Consider the following 13,377-nt stretch of genomic DNA (forward strand, 5'->3'; position numbering starts at 1 on the left):
TATTAAATAGAGAAAGAACGAAGAAAAAACACAAAAAAAACTTCCCATTGTCAGTGCGTACAGTAAAACATATGGAGACATGATAATACCACAGTGTTAAAATCTTTACATAGAGGTCTACTGGCTAGCCAGTAGCGATCGTAGCCCTATATTGGTTCCATTAAGGTACCTATATGCTCTAAATAAGGCTGCCAGATTTTTATATCCCCTCTTGAGATTGTATGTGACTTTTTCAAATGGGATTCAACTATTCATCTCCGAAGACCACATATCCAGGAGTAGATGGGAGTCAAACTTCCTTGTTACTCCTATGCACTTCCTGGGCACACATAAGGCAACTTTCTATAAATTTAATTTGAGAATTAGTTAGTGATCTACCAACCATGGTAAAGTTCCCAGAAGACAAAGCTCTGGATCTACTGGGAAAGATATTGGTTAGTGAGTCACAGAGGGCATACCAGAAGGGCCTCACTTTCATCCAAAGCCAGGTAGAATGTAAAAAGGAACCAACCTCTACACAACACCTAAAACACATATCTGATGTATTCAGATTTATATTGGTGTAATTTCTGTGGGGTGAGGTACAGTCGATGGAGAAAATGATAATGGATCAATCTATACCTGGCATTGACAGAGCCAACGTACTTCCCTGACAGATCTGACCAGTTGTTTGTCAATTGCTGTGTCTTAGTCCGACTCCCATCTCACCCAAGATATATGCAAACCTGGCTTCAGGCTCTTTTTATCTAAAGGGTGCAGATATCTTTTCCAGTTCTCCAAAAACAACAACACATTACGTTGATTATACCCGCAGTTGATTAAAAAGAGTAAGATTATTTCAGTAACTGGTTTATTCAGTGTTCAGAATTGTTCCATTGAAAGAGAAGTACCTCTCCCAAATTAATGTACACCCTGTTCTGAAATTATGGTGTGTGTCTTGCAGATAGTGGAAGGGAGAACATGCTTTTGAGATGATCATGTGCAATACTTAAAGGCTTCAGAGTTGCAGCTGACAAAAATATACTTATCCAAATTCCTATTTCATAAAGAAATATATGCATTTATACACACAATGAATTCTCCTTTTCATAATGCCCACATATACGGTTTCTGCAAATAGATCAGAGGTCAATCCACAGGACCATAAGAGTGGCAGAGAGGATCACTGGAGTCTCCTCCCCTCCCTCCCCAATTGACGTGATCTACCGGGATCGTTGTCTGAAGAGGGCATACAAAATCATTGAGGACCCCTTCCACCCGGCACACAGCATCTTTCAGCTGCTTCCTTCGAGAAAGAGATACAGGAGTTGACAAGGATGTGCGAGGTAAGTGGAGGACCTTCAAAAGGTGAAAGTTTGAGAGTACAGAGTTTGGATTTTACTGCACAATTAAAGGCAAGATTAGCAGGCATAAGGGAACCTGGGTTTTTGAGGGATCTTTGGGATCAGGTTCAGAAGAAGAGAGAGGTGTAGGTGTCTAGGCAACATGGAGCAAATGAAGTACTTGAGGACTATTAAAAAAGTGCAAGAAAACATCAAGAAATAAGGAAGGCAAAAAAAGACATGAGGTTGCTTTGGCAGATAATGTGAAGGAAAATCCCAAGGGTTTCCACAAGTATATTGGAGCAAAAGGGACAAAATTGGTCCCCTTGAAGACCAGAGTGGTCAGCTTTGTATGGAACCAAAAGAGATGGGGGAGATCTTAAATGTTTTTTTTTTCATCAGTATTCACTCAGGAAACAGTCACAGAGTCATGGGAAGTAAGGAAAACAGGTAATGAGGTCATGGAACGTATACAGATTAAAGAGGAGGAAGTGCTTGCTGTCTTACAGTAAATAAATCCCCAGGGCCTGACAAAAGGTTCCCTATGACCCTGAGAGAGGGCAGTGTAGAAATTGCAGGGGCTCTGGCAGAAATTTTAAAATGTCCTTAACCACAGGTGTTGTTCCGTTTTTTAAAAAAGACTCCAAAAACAATCCTGGAAATTATCGGCAGGTGATCCTGACGTTAGTAGAAAGTTAATTATTGGAAGGTGTTCTAAGAGCTCGGATATACAATTATTTGGATAGCCAGAAACTGATTAGGGATGGTCAACATGGCTTTGTGCATGATAGGCCATATTTACCCAATCTTATACAGTTTATTGAGGAGGTTACCAGGAAAGTTGATGAAGAAAAGGCTGTGGATGTTGTCTATGTGGAATTTAGTAAGGCCTTTGACAAGGTCCCGCATGGGAGGTTAGTCAGAAAGGTTCAGACACTAGGTATTCATGGTGAAGTAGTGAACTAGATTCAACAATGGCTGGATGGGAGAAGTCAGAGAGGAGTGGTGGTGATGGCTTCTCAGACTGGAGGACTGTGACTCATGGTGTGCCTCAGGGATCGGTGCTGGGACCATTATTATTTTTTATTTAGATCAGTTATCTGGATGATAATGTGGTAAATTGGATCAGCAAGTTTGCAGATGTCACCAAGATTGGAGGTGATGTAGACAGTGTAGAAGGTTTTTCAAAGCTTGCAGAGGGATCTGACCAGTTGATTAATGGGGTGAAAAATGGCAGATGGAATTTATTGCAGATAAGTGTGCATTTTGGAAGGACAAACCAAGAAAGAATGTACACAGTGAATGGTAGGGCACAGAGGTAGAACAGAGGTACCTGGGAATACAGATACATAATTCCCTGAAGGTGGCATCACAGGTGGATAGGATTGTAAAGAGACCTTTTGGCGCATTGGCCTTCATAAAGCAGTGTTGAGGATAGAAGCTGGGATGTTAAAGTAATATAGAAGACATTCGTGAAGCTAAATTTGGAGTATCGTGTCCAGTTTTGGTCACCTAACTAAAGGAAAGATATCAATAAGACAGAAAGAATGAAGGGAAGATTTATTAGAATGTTGCCCAGACTTCAGGAACTGAGTTACAGGGAAAGGTTAAACAGGTTGGGACTTTATTCCCTTGAGCACAGAAGAATGAGGGGAGATTTGATAGAGGTATTTAAAATTATGAGGGAGATAGACAGAGTAAATGTAGGTAGGCTTTGTCCACTGAGGGTAGGTGAGATGCAAACCAGAGGACATGGGTTAAGGGTGAAATGGTGAAGAGACATACACGTGGTTACATGACGTAATGTCCTTTTTAAGTTTGGAAAAAATTAGATGCAACATTAAAAATAGAAAGTATTCATAGAATACTTGGATGATTGGAAGATTTAAGAAGTTTTGATGCTCCAGTGATTCTATGTCTGGTTTCTGAAGATCGCTATTTGATCCATATTTTTAAATGCTTTTCTATAATCTAGCCTTGATTAGAGGGAGGTGTTAGATTAGATTTAGTTTTAGTTTTTTTTTCCCCCAGATTAACTTGTTTAATATGGGTTGAATTATGTTTGTCATAGATCATATCATTAAATTAGACAAAATGCATACTTTGCTTAGGCCAAGCGATTGTCTAATGCAGTTTACTTGATTTCTATCCAGAATTATTCTTAAGAAATATTGTTACATAAACAAATATGGATAGGTTTTTCAAATTACATTTATATTAATTTGTGATATGTTTATAATATGACCTTATGGCAGCCCTTCGCAACTCCCCCACAGGGCCTCACAAAATGAAAGACGAACGCGACGATCCAGCAGGCTGCACGAGGCCTGCAGCGCTGCCCTCCAATTGGCCACAACCAAAAGAGCTTAACTGGCCTATCAGGGAAAGCGGATCACAAGCACACCAATCGGTGCTGAGAGGGTTTTGACCACGCCCCTCAGCTTGAGAATAAAAGCAGGGCTGTGAGCCCAATAAAGCTCAGTGTTAACTCCACTCAACTGGGATTCGTGTCGTTCTTTCTGGGAACAGCGTGTTCTCTCTGAGCTAACCTCTGCATACAGCTATAACCTCTCCTGCACTATAGGCTCTGCTGCGCCATAGCTTGTAGCAGCCAGCTGCAACCTGTTATTTGTTATATTAGTGGACTTTGTATGTAAGATTTATATGTTAAACTCAACAAAAATATTTTAAAAAGAGAATGCAAGGGGAAAAGTTTAGGGGGAACATGAGAGGGGGAACTTCTTCACACAGAGTGGTGGGCGTGTGGAATGAGTTGCCAGCTGAGGTGGTGAATGCGGGCTCGATTTTAACATTTCTGAAGAATTTGGACGGGTACATGGATGGGACTACGTGCAGGTCAGTGGGACTAGACAACAAAAAATGGTTCAGCACAGACTAGAAGGCCAAAGTAGCCTGCTTCTGTACTGTAGAGCTCTATGGTTCTAGGAGCCTGCAGCACCAGGCTGAGGAATAACTTCTTCCCACATGCAGTGAGAACGCTGAATGACCAGAGGAACTGCTCGCACTAAACAGCCCAGACTCTCACATCCATGAAACAATATTTATGCATTTATTTGTATCTATGAATACTCGTCCTGCATATGTATTGTTTGTCTGAATGTGTGATATGTCTGGTTGTGTTTGCATGCTTTACATAGAGGTCTGGAGAATGCAGTTTCATTGGGTTGTACTTGTGCAATCAAATGACAATAAATTTGACTTGACATATTAGATAAAATGCATTGTCTGAATTGACTATCCCTGTAATTGATGATCTAGTCACAAGATCCACAAACAGGATCTTGCATCTAGAAATGGGAATCTCAGGAAAGAGTAGCCCATAAACCAGATGGCTGGTTTATTAGAAAGCAGGAGGATACATGTTAGTTTGGCCTTTACATGCCAACAATTGATTCTTTCATATTTCTCATCTTTTAGCACAAGAACCCACAAGCCAGTGCTAAACCCTTTCAATGCCCCTTCTTTTAGATGAATAAAAAGATAAAAAGGTAATGGAATCAATATGCCTCCACCTCAATTGTTCTTACCCCAATCCTGGTAAAGGCTCAGGCATCTGCTTACTGCAGAAACTGAATATTCCAAGGTAAATGGAGCTTGAAAATTGACATCATGAATTTCCCTCCCCCGGGAATAAACGCAGCAATGATTTCCATGATGAAAAAGGTGTGGAGAAAGACGTGGTTCTATTTATGTTCTATCCTCTTGTGCCTCTCAGTCGTTCCAAAAACGCTTTTGCATAAAGTTTAATTTTCTTGTGATATTGACAAATGTAGCATCAACTTTGCCCACATCAAGTCCCTATGATACACAGTGACCCAGTGAATATATTTTTCATGACATTGGTTGAGATAAGAATATTAGTAAGGACACATTTTGTTCTTGGAAAAGAGTGATAGAATCTTTAACATGAGCAGATGACAGGGGCATAATTTGAAGTGGCATCCACCAGACAGCAGCTGCACATTGTGTGACCGACGTCGACTATGCACACAATTCTATCAACACAACTGAGTTATGCGCAGAGAGCATTTGGATCCATAACTTTGCATTTCAGTTGCAACAATTCTAACGGAACTGAGTATTTGTAACAATGTGCAAAACCAATGGGCTAGTTGAATAATACTGTTATATATTGCAATTAATAAACACATTTACATATTTATATGGGGAGAGAGCATTCAAATTGCAAAAGAACAAAATCATAGTGGCTTCTTTCCTTGCCACTGCTCTAAAAGGTGTGGTGTGATGGAATTACATTAAAGGAATTTTGTGAAGCATTCTGAAGTTAGATGCAGCTATTCAAAACCTAAGCCCACTCAGTGGCAGAGGGGGAGAGTCCTGAAGAACGCAGGAATACTTCAAGAGGAGCTAAGAGTTCAATAAATACTTGAAAGGAAAATGGTGTCAAAGGTTAAATAAAAAATACATGGTGTCACGTTTGAATGGAGAGAGGAATTTAACAAGTCACTGGCTTCTTTGTCTTAATAATGACCCTGAAAAAGACATAATGTGCAATGTCAACTAGAAATGTTTTGCAATCTACCAGGAAGAATTATGTGTAAAAGTAAATCAGTTTATAAAACGACCTAATTGCTTCAATGTACTACTAATGTAGAAAAACATTGTTCTCAAAGCTCAGGTGGGGAGATTGTGCAGAGATCTTTGCAAGTATTTAGTTGAATTTTCTTCTGATTGGTTGGTTGGCAGAAATCCACTTCCCAAGTCCTCGTTTAGCTTGGAGTGAAAATCCAGTTCATGACTTCAGTGACATTGGACTGGATAGTTATTCAGAGTTTTAAAATCTATGGCATTTAAAGTGACGACTACATGTCGGACAGGAGGAAATGGAAAAACATATGGAAAGATTCATATATCAAAAGCAAGTGTCTGTTTATGTCTTCCCAGAGTGTGCCAATCACTTAAACTATGAATTAGGAATGGAAGTGTTATGAGCAACTTGAAATGATGCACGAATCCTCACTCAATTTGCTTCACCAATGGCAGACACTGGAGCAACAACCGCAGAAGTCTGTGATTAAGATATTAAATGGAATATCTATGGATATTGATGGCTTCTGGTGAAAGGCTACCAGTAATGCAGAAAATGACTTGAACCTCACACTTTCATTCAGTTTCCATGATCTAAACCACCCATTCTCAAAGGGGGCCCCGACCGCAATGAGGTAAAAGCTTTGTTTTCTTTTCACGTAGCATAAATTTTTTTTTTTAGTTTTCCCCCCCCCCCCAAAAAAAGACATGCATTAGTCAGTAGGAGAGAAGTGCAGGAAAAAAACCCCCCAAAATTTGACTGTTTCCACGGGGAAGGGGTTCCATAAAATTTGAACAAAATTCTGGAGGGGTGGGGGGCATAGCCAAAAAAAAAGACTGACCAAAATATTCTGGTGCAGGTGAAGTTTTTCGAGCTGTGATATGCGGAAGTAAGAGAGGGTGACTTGGAGACTGCACTGACATGCAGAAATCAAATAGATCCTGTATTTTTTTTACTCCCACTTGAAGGGTCGCTTTCATATTCAACATCATTTTGTAATTTGAGAATGGAAGAATTCCAACTAGGAAACTATATATTCACTCAAAAAAGTGTGGCGCTGTTGATTAGTAATGAAAGTTCAATTAGACCAACAAGTACTGAGCATTAGTTTATGCTTGCTGCTTAACATTTGCCCAAAATTCTAATCAGGATTATAATATTTCCTTTTAACATTTAAGTGGATAACCTTTCATTTACCATCCTTCAAAGATGCACAATATTCTACAGGACCAAACTCCAAAGGAAGCAAATGCCAATACCAGGCAGTGGTGATATTCACGCAACGGACTATTAAGTGCATTAATTACTGTGCCTTCTTGTAGAAAAGTTGCTCTTTCTGGGTGGATTTTGCGGTTAATGTCTGAGCAGCTGCCTCAAATAAGAGCCTGCTGTTGTCTACGACACAGTTCCCCAAGTCCAGTTGCATTCCTGTCTCCCAGCAGGTTAAGCAGGCCACCAAGTAAAGAGCATTAATTTTTCTCAACGTCACAAATATTTTGCAGAAACCGAAAACATTTCAAATATCTGATATTAAGATGGAAGTGGAAATGTAAACAAACAAAAATGCAACATTTATTTTAGAAAGGATGGACATACAAGAGAAAACACGAATCGTTCAGGGCTGGAAACAGTGTTCGGCGTTAATTTTCTTGACGCGATTAAAAACCTGTTCAAAGTATTAATTTGCTACAGCAAGGGGAAGTTCTCATCAATTTCCTTCACTTAACTGTCAATTAGACAGCTCCAATGATAGCAATAACACTATTTCTGCATTTAAATGCACAAAGGTATTCTCTCGGAGTTTTCTCTGTTAAAATTAAGAAAACTAAAAGGCTTACTATGGCACTCACACAATTACAGCCCACAGCACTGCAGCTGGAAGCTGTTTTTTTTAAATAAAAACATTCATTTTGTTATGGCATAAATGCATCTACTAGTTAATCAATCAAAAGGTTCCCATCACCTTCCTGTGTCTAAAAATAAAAATACTGTACATCAAAATTATTCCCACAAAATCGAGAGGCAGGACATCATAAATGTGGAATGAGAATGGATGTTAGTTCATGGGCTGGGGAAGACCACAGCCATACCCATGTCGCTGATGTAACCTTTTCCAGCGGGACGAGGAGGGTGGGGATTTGTTCCGGCATGGACTAGTAGGGCCAAACTGGCCTGTTCTGTGCTGTATATGGCTATATGAGCTAGATGTATTTGCATCCACACCGAGGTTATACAAATAAATACGGCTTCTGTTGTATTGACCAGTATGTAGTAATATTGTTGAAGTGGGCTTCTGCATGAGAGATTCAATCACAATGTAATAGTTTGAATTTTCTATTTCTGAAATGCACTTTAATCCCGACTCAGTGGACTATTCTGGCAAGAGAATGAATAGCCACCCTTCACATTTCAATCCCACGGATACAACCAAATTGTAAACTGAAATGTTCCTAAACGTCATTGAGGTAAAGGTCTCTCAATTTATGCTGCAATTATAGGTTTAATTTTATATTCCTTGAGTTATCAACATTTCCAATAATTATACTTACTTCCCCACAGTTAACAATCTTATTTTCTTGCATTGCAGTAAAGAATGTGTGAAAATTCACAAATTATAATCAGCAAACATTTTCAACACACAAACACTGACATTAGTTGGACGGACAATGCAATTGCTTATATTCATGAATTTATTTAAAAATAATAACCTTTTCTGCCTGAAACAGGCCTCCATCCTATTCTATTCTCTGATATGGTCCACACATTCTGGCCAATTGCCTGTTCAAGGTTTATATTTTATAAGTACAAGATGCATCAAACTGGGAATTATTCCTGGAAGATTGAAAGCTGCTGAATCTTGGTCAGGAATGAACTTATAAATTTCCATTTGACTCTGTTAATTAATAGAGGAAAGGAGAGCTTATAAATGGCTGCAATTCTCTCAATTTGAGAATTTAAAATAAACTAACAATTACTCATGTTGAGCCAAACAACTTTTTAAAATATTCATGTCCTATATCAGGTGTGCCCCAACTATTTTGATGTGAGCCACATAGAGACAAATATAAGGAATTACAAGCCAAACAATCCTAAGCCCACTGTTTTCAACCAGAAAACCCCTGTGCCATCAAAAATTCATTTTCTATCAAAATAAATATGATACTTCTGAATAGTTCAACTATTGACGTTCGTTGTTTATTGACGTGCTCAAATATTAAGGTAGGCATTTCTATATCTGCTGCTTTTTAATTTATTTTAAATGAATACAATAAAACCCTTTAAAACTAATTCAAAAAGCAGTGCAAATTAAAAATCTGGGTGCAAAAGAAGAACAGGAGAAAAGATCAAGAAAGGGACAAACAAGGCCATCTCCTACATTCCTCCACAACTCTCAGTGAATACAGTACATGGCCCAAGTGTTCTCTTAATGATTATGAGATAGGCTATTAAAGTTAACTGATTCCTTTCAAATCAAGCACGCCTTGCTTTCTGTGAAAAAGTATTAATTTTCCCCACTGTGTCTGAAACTTTCAGCACTCCCTTGCTTAAATTTCAGTTACACCATGTTTAATCAACCGAGGTAAATCTATGAGTAACATTACAATGGTCAGTCTCTTTTTCTTCTTTGGCTTGGCTTCGCGGACGAAGATTTAAGGAGGGGGTAAAAGTCCACGTCAGCTGCAGGCTCGTTTGTGGCTGACAAGTCCGATGCGGGACAGGCAGACACGGTTGCAGCGGCTGCAGGGGAAAATTGATTGGTTGGGGTTGGGTTTTTCCTCCTTTGCCTTTTGTCAGTGAGGTGGGCTCTGCGGTCTTCTTCAAAGGAGGTTGCTGCCCGCCAAACTGTGAGGCGCCAAGATGCACGGTTTGAGGCGATATCAGCCCACTGGTGGTGGTCACTGTGGCAGGCACCAAGAGATTTCTTTAGGCAGTCCTTGTACCTTTTCTTTGGTGCACCTCTGTCACGGTGGCCAGTGGAGAGCTCGCCATATAACACGATCTTGGGAAGGCGATGGTCCTCCATTCTGGAGACGTGACCCATCCAGCACAGCTGGATCTTCAGCAGCGTGGACTCGATGCTGTCGACCTCTGCCATCTCGAGTACTTCGACGTTAGGGATGAAAGCGCTCCAATGGATGTTGAGGATGGAGCGGAGACAACGCTGGTGGAAGCGTTCTAGGAGCCGTAGGTGATGCCGGTAGAGGACCCATGATTCGGAGCCGAACAGGAGTGTGGGTATGACAACGGTCAGTCTAGTAGTTGCTCAAAATAGCAGCCTCATCTAGTGTTGAAACTAACAAGTGCAATATACAGGGCAATTTACTTTTAGAGATGAGGTTTTTACAGGCCATATTTATTTTTATTGCCACTTAAAAATGGGCAATGGGCCTCAGTTGACTCGAGGGCCGTAGTTTGACTACCTGTCAAAGTTAAATGACAATTTAAGTATTTTTTTCTGTTTTAAAAAAACATTTGCGAAGGCCGGGATAGAGAGGGTCTTGCTTTTTAGTTGTTGGCTGTGAGCATTATTGCCATTTATCATCCAATGAACTGAGAGGCTTGTAACACAATTTCAGCGGCAACTAAGAAGTAGCAATGATGGCTAATCTAGATTCATGAATGGATAATCGAACCATAGAACACTACAGCAGGGAAACAGGCCCTTCAGCCCATCTAGTCTGTGTCACATCCTAGTCTGCCCAAGCCCTTGTGACCTACACCCTGACCACAGCCTTCTACACTCCCATCCATGTAGCTATCCAAATGTTTCTTAAATGTCAAAATCGTGTCCACATTCACCACTTCCACTGGTAGCTCATTCCATGCTCCTATAACTCTCTGCATGAAGAAGTCCCCCTAAACATCTCACTTTTCACCCTTAACCCATGCCCTCTAGTTCTCACCTAATCTCAGTGGAAAAAGCCTGCTTGCATTTATTCAAGATCGGATTTATTATTTTGTAATAAAGGCAGTGCAATAGTACACAAAATTTGTTTTCATCTGCCATAAGGTAGACAGATTTGCCATTGGCAGAAATTGCCTGGTGAGGCCTCTTACAGTCAGAGAAAGAGAAGCAAAAGAGAGCCCCTTCAGAATACCCGTATGTCTGTGGATTCGCTTACACTGCTTCTGCAGTCCCACAGAGTCCAGGCCAAACTATCAACAGCCCGACCTCCAGATCCGAACCTTCAACATGATCAGGAACCCTTCAGTACTCTTCAGAATCTCAGTTCCGATATATCTGGTACCCCTTCAGCTAGTCTTGTGCTTGTCTCTGGCAGTCAGCAGCCCAATGTGAATCCCTCCAGCAGCCACAGCCTGCTTGAGTTCCTCACCTTGAGTCACCAACAGCCCGCTGTCTGTGCGTTTCTTCAACCACAGAACCCCTCACTGGTCCACTGCCATGGTCACTGTCCCGTGGCTCATCTCTGGCTGCTACTGATTATAGGCGCCACCATCTTGCGTGCAGAGCCCGCAGTCACAGAATCTTTAAATTAAACCACCATCGGCTCCATTTACAGGCCACTTAAAGTCTGTATGGAGTGGACAGCAGTCAGACTGGGTGGTTGTCACCGCTGTGACACCGCTCCCCACTCTCCAAGTGGGCACACCACCTATCCCCCTCATAATTTTATGTCTCTATCAAATCTATCAGATCTATCAAATCTCCCCTCATTTTTCTACACTCCAGGCAATAAAGTCCTAACCTGTTTAACCTTTCCCTGTAACGCAGTTTCTCAAATCCCAGCATCATTCTTGTAAATATTCTCTGCCCACTTTAAATCTTATTGATATCTTTCCTGTCGTTTGGTGACCAAAACTGCACCAAATTTGGTCTTATACAACTTTACCACAGCATCCCAACTTCTAGACTCAATACTTTGGTTTATGAAGGCCAATATGACAAAACTCTCTGTACATCCCTATCTAACTGTAACAATGGCAAATCTGTCTACCTTATGGCAGATGAAAGGAAGAATGTGTCTGCACAGTATTCTCAGAGCCCTCCATTCTATTTCACCCCTCAGTGCCCTACCATTTACCATGTACTCTATATATTACTTTGGTTAGTCCTGCCAAAGTGCAACATCTCACATTTGTCCATATTAAATTCCATCTGCCAGTTTTGCAGCTTACCAGATAAGGGTGCCAAACCACAGAAGAGAATTAGATGGGTATCTGACAGCAATCAAATGGATTTCTAACAATCAAATGGACACATGGCTTCTCTGGATTTTGTTAACCCCCCCCCCCCCCCTGTTGTCTCTTCCTGTTTCCTTTCACACAAACATGATACATTCTACCTAATCCTTTATTACATCAAAATAACATCTTTTGTTGGTCTGGATTCCTCCCCATCATTTGAAATGTGAGACTTTCTGATATATCCTGTGTTCTGCTTTTTCTGATTTTTTTCCTTGAAGAAGGGCTTGGGCCTGAAAGATCACCATAAATCTTTGGCTCCTATAGATGTTGAAAAGACCAGCTGAGTTCCTCCAGCATTTTGGTGTTTTTAACTAGAAACACAGTGTCTGCAGCCTTTCATATTTCACTATTATCTATATTACTTTCTCAGTGCAGATTTCTTTATATTACCATTAATAGGGGGTCATGAGTTCATCTTTGACTCAGTAATCCAAGCCTGTGGATAGTTAGTCAAGTATTATTCCACTTCAAATCTGAAGGAAGGAAAACAGTTATATTACCTGCTTCTCCAGGAGGGCGACAAATCCAGAAACTACCAATGGATTTCTGCAAAGGGAAAGAAAATTAGGGATTATTACGGGCAAAGAGAGAGAGCAAACATTGACATGAATTGTATGAAGGGGAGGTTTGGTCTCCCTTTTCTCTATTTCCAACGAATAAGTAAATCGTGTATAATGATGAAACTAGACCACTGAATGAAACAAGCATTCTCAATCCCATATGTGTCAAGTAAGCAAATAGTGGAACTAAATGCAGGTTCTGTACCCAAAGACTAGATCATAATTAGTTTTAAAATCTATTTTTAAAAAAGTCTGTAGTCACGAGATTTGGAACCAAACAATCATAAATAATATTAATTTAACTCACACTGGTCGCGTAGGACAAGGATACAAACCTGCCAGAGTTTTTCTCCACTGGTTTACACGCCCATGACTCTTTGAACACAGTAACACCTCCCAGAATGCTATCATTTACAATTGCAAGAAAATAGAGTGCGAGGCAGATCCATTGAATGACATTTATTTCGCCTTCGAGACGTTTACAGATTACAGAGCTTCTTGCATGGTGGGGGTGGGGGGGGAACGACTGGGATTGGGTGGGCAATGACCCGGGCGCCCTGCTCGATATCGTCGCGTTGACGGACCATTTTGACCCTTGAATGCTACCTGGCCCGCTGCGTTCCTCCAGCAAGCTCATTGGCTGCTCGGGATCGTTCCTTCTCTTTTATTGGACAAGCGCTTTTGTTACTTTGCCGTGACGCAATGGTGATCAGAAATA

The 13,377-nt window shown here is 40.6% G+C and overlaps 1 long non-coding RNA gene across 3 annotated transcripts in view; it reads right to left on the reverse strand.

Moving 5' to 3' along the window:
* Positions 1-13,239, reverse strand: part of LOC138764202 (uncharacterized) — a 66,329-nt gene extending 53,090 nt beyond the window's left edge. For all 3 annotated transcript variants that reach the window (XR_011358064.1, XR_011358065.1, XR_011358063.1), the window contains exons 1-2: positions 12,995-13,239; positions 12,600-12,645 (exon numbers count right to left, since the gene is read on the reverse strand). This is a non-coding gene — a long non-coding RNA (uncharacterized lncRNA). The remainder of the gene's footprint in view (positions 1-12,599; positions 12,646-12,994) is intronic.
* Between the last annotated feature and the right edge of the window lie 138 nt (positions 13,240-13,377).

Source organism: Narcine bancroftii, chromosome 5 (genome assembly GCF_036971445.1).
Source record: "Narcine bancroftii isolate sNarBan1 chromosome 5, sNarBan1.hap1, whole genome shotgun sequence".
Classification (NCBI taxonomy): Eukaryota; Metazoa; Chordata; class Chondrichthyes; order Torpediniformes; family Narcinidae; genus Narcine; species Narcine bancroftii.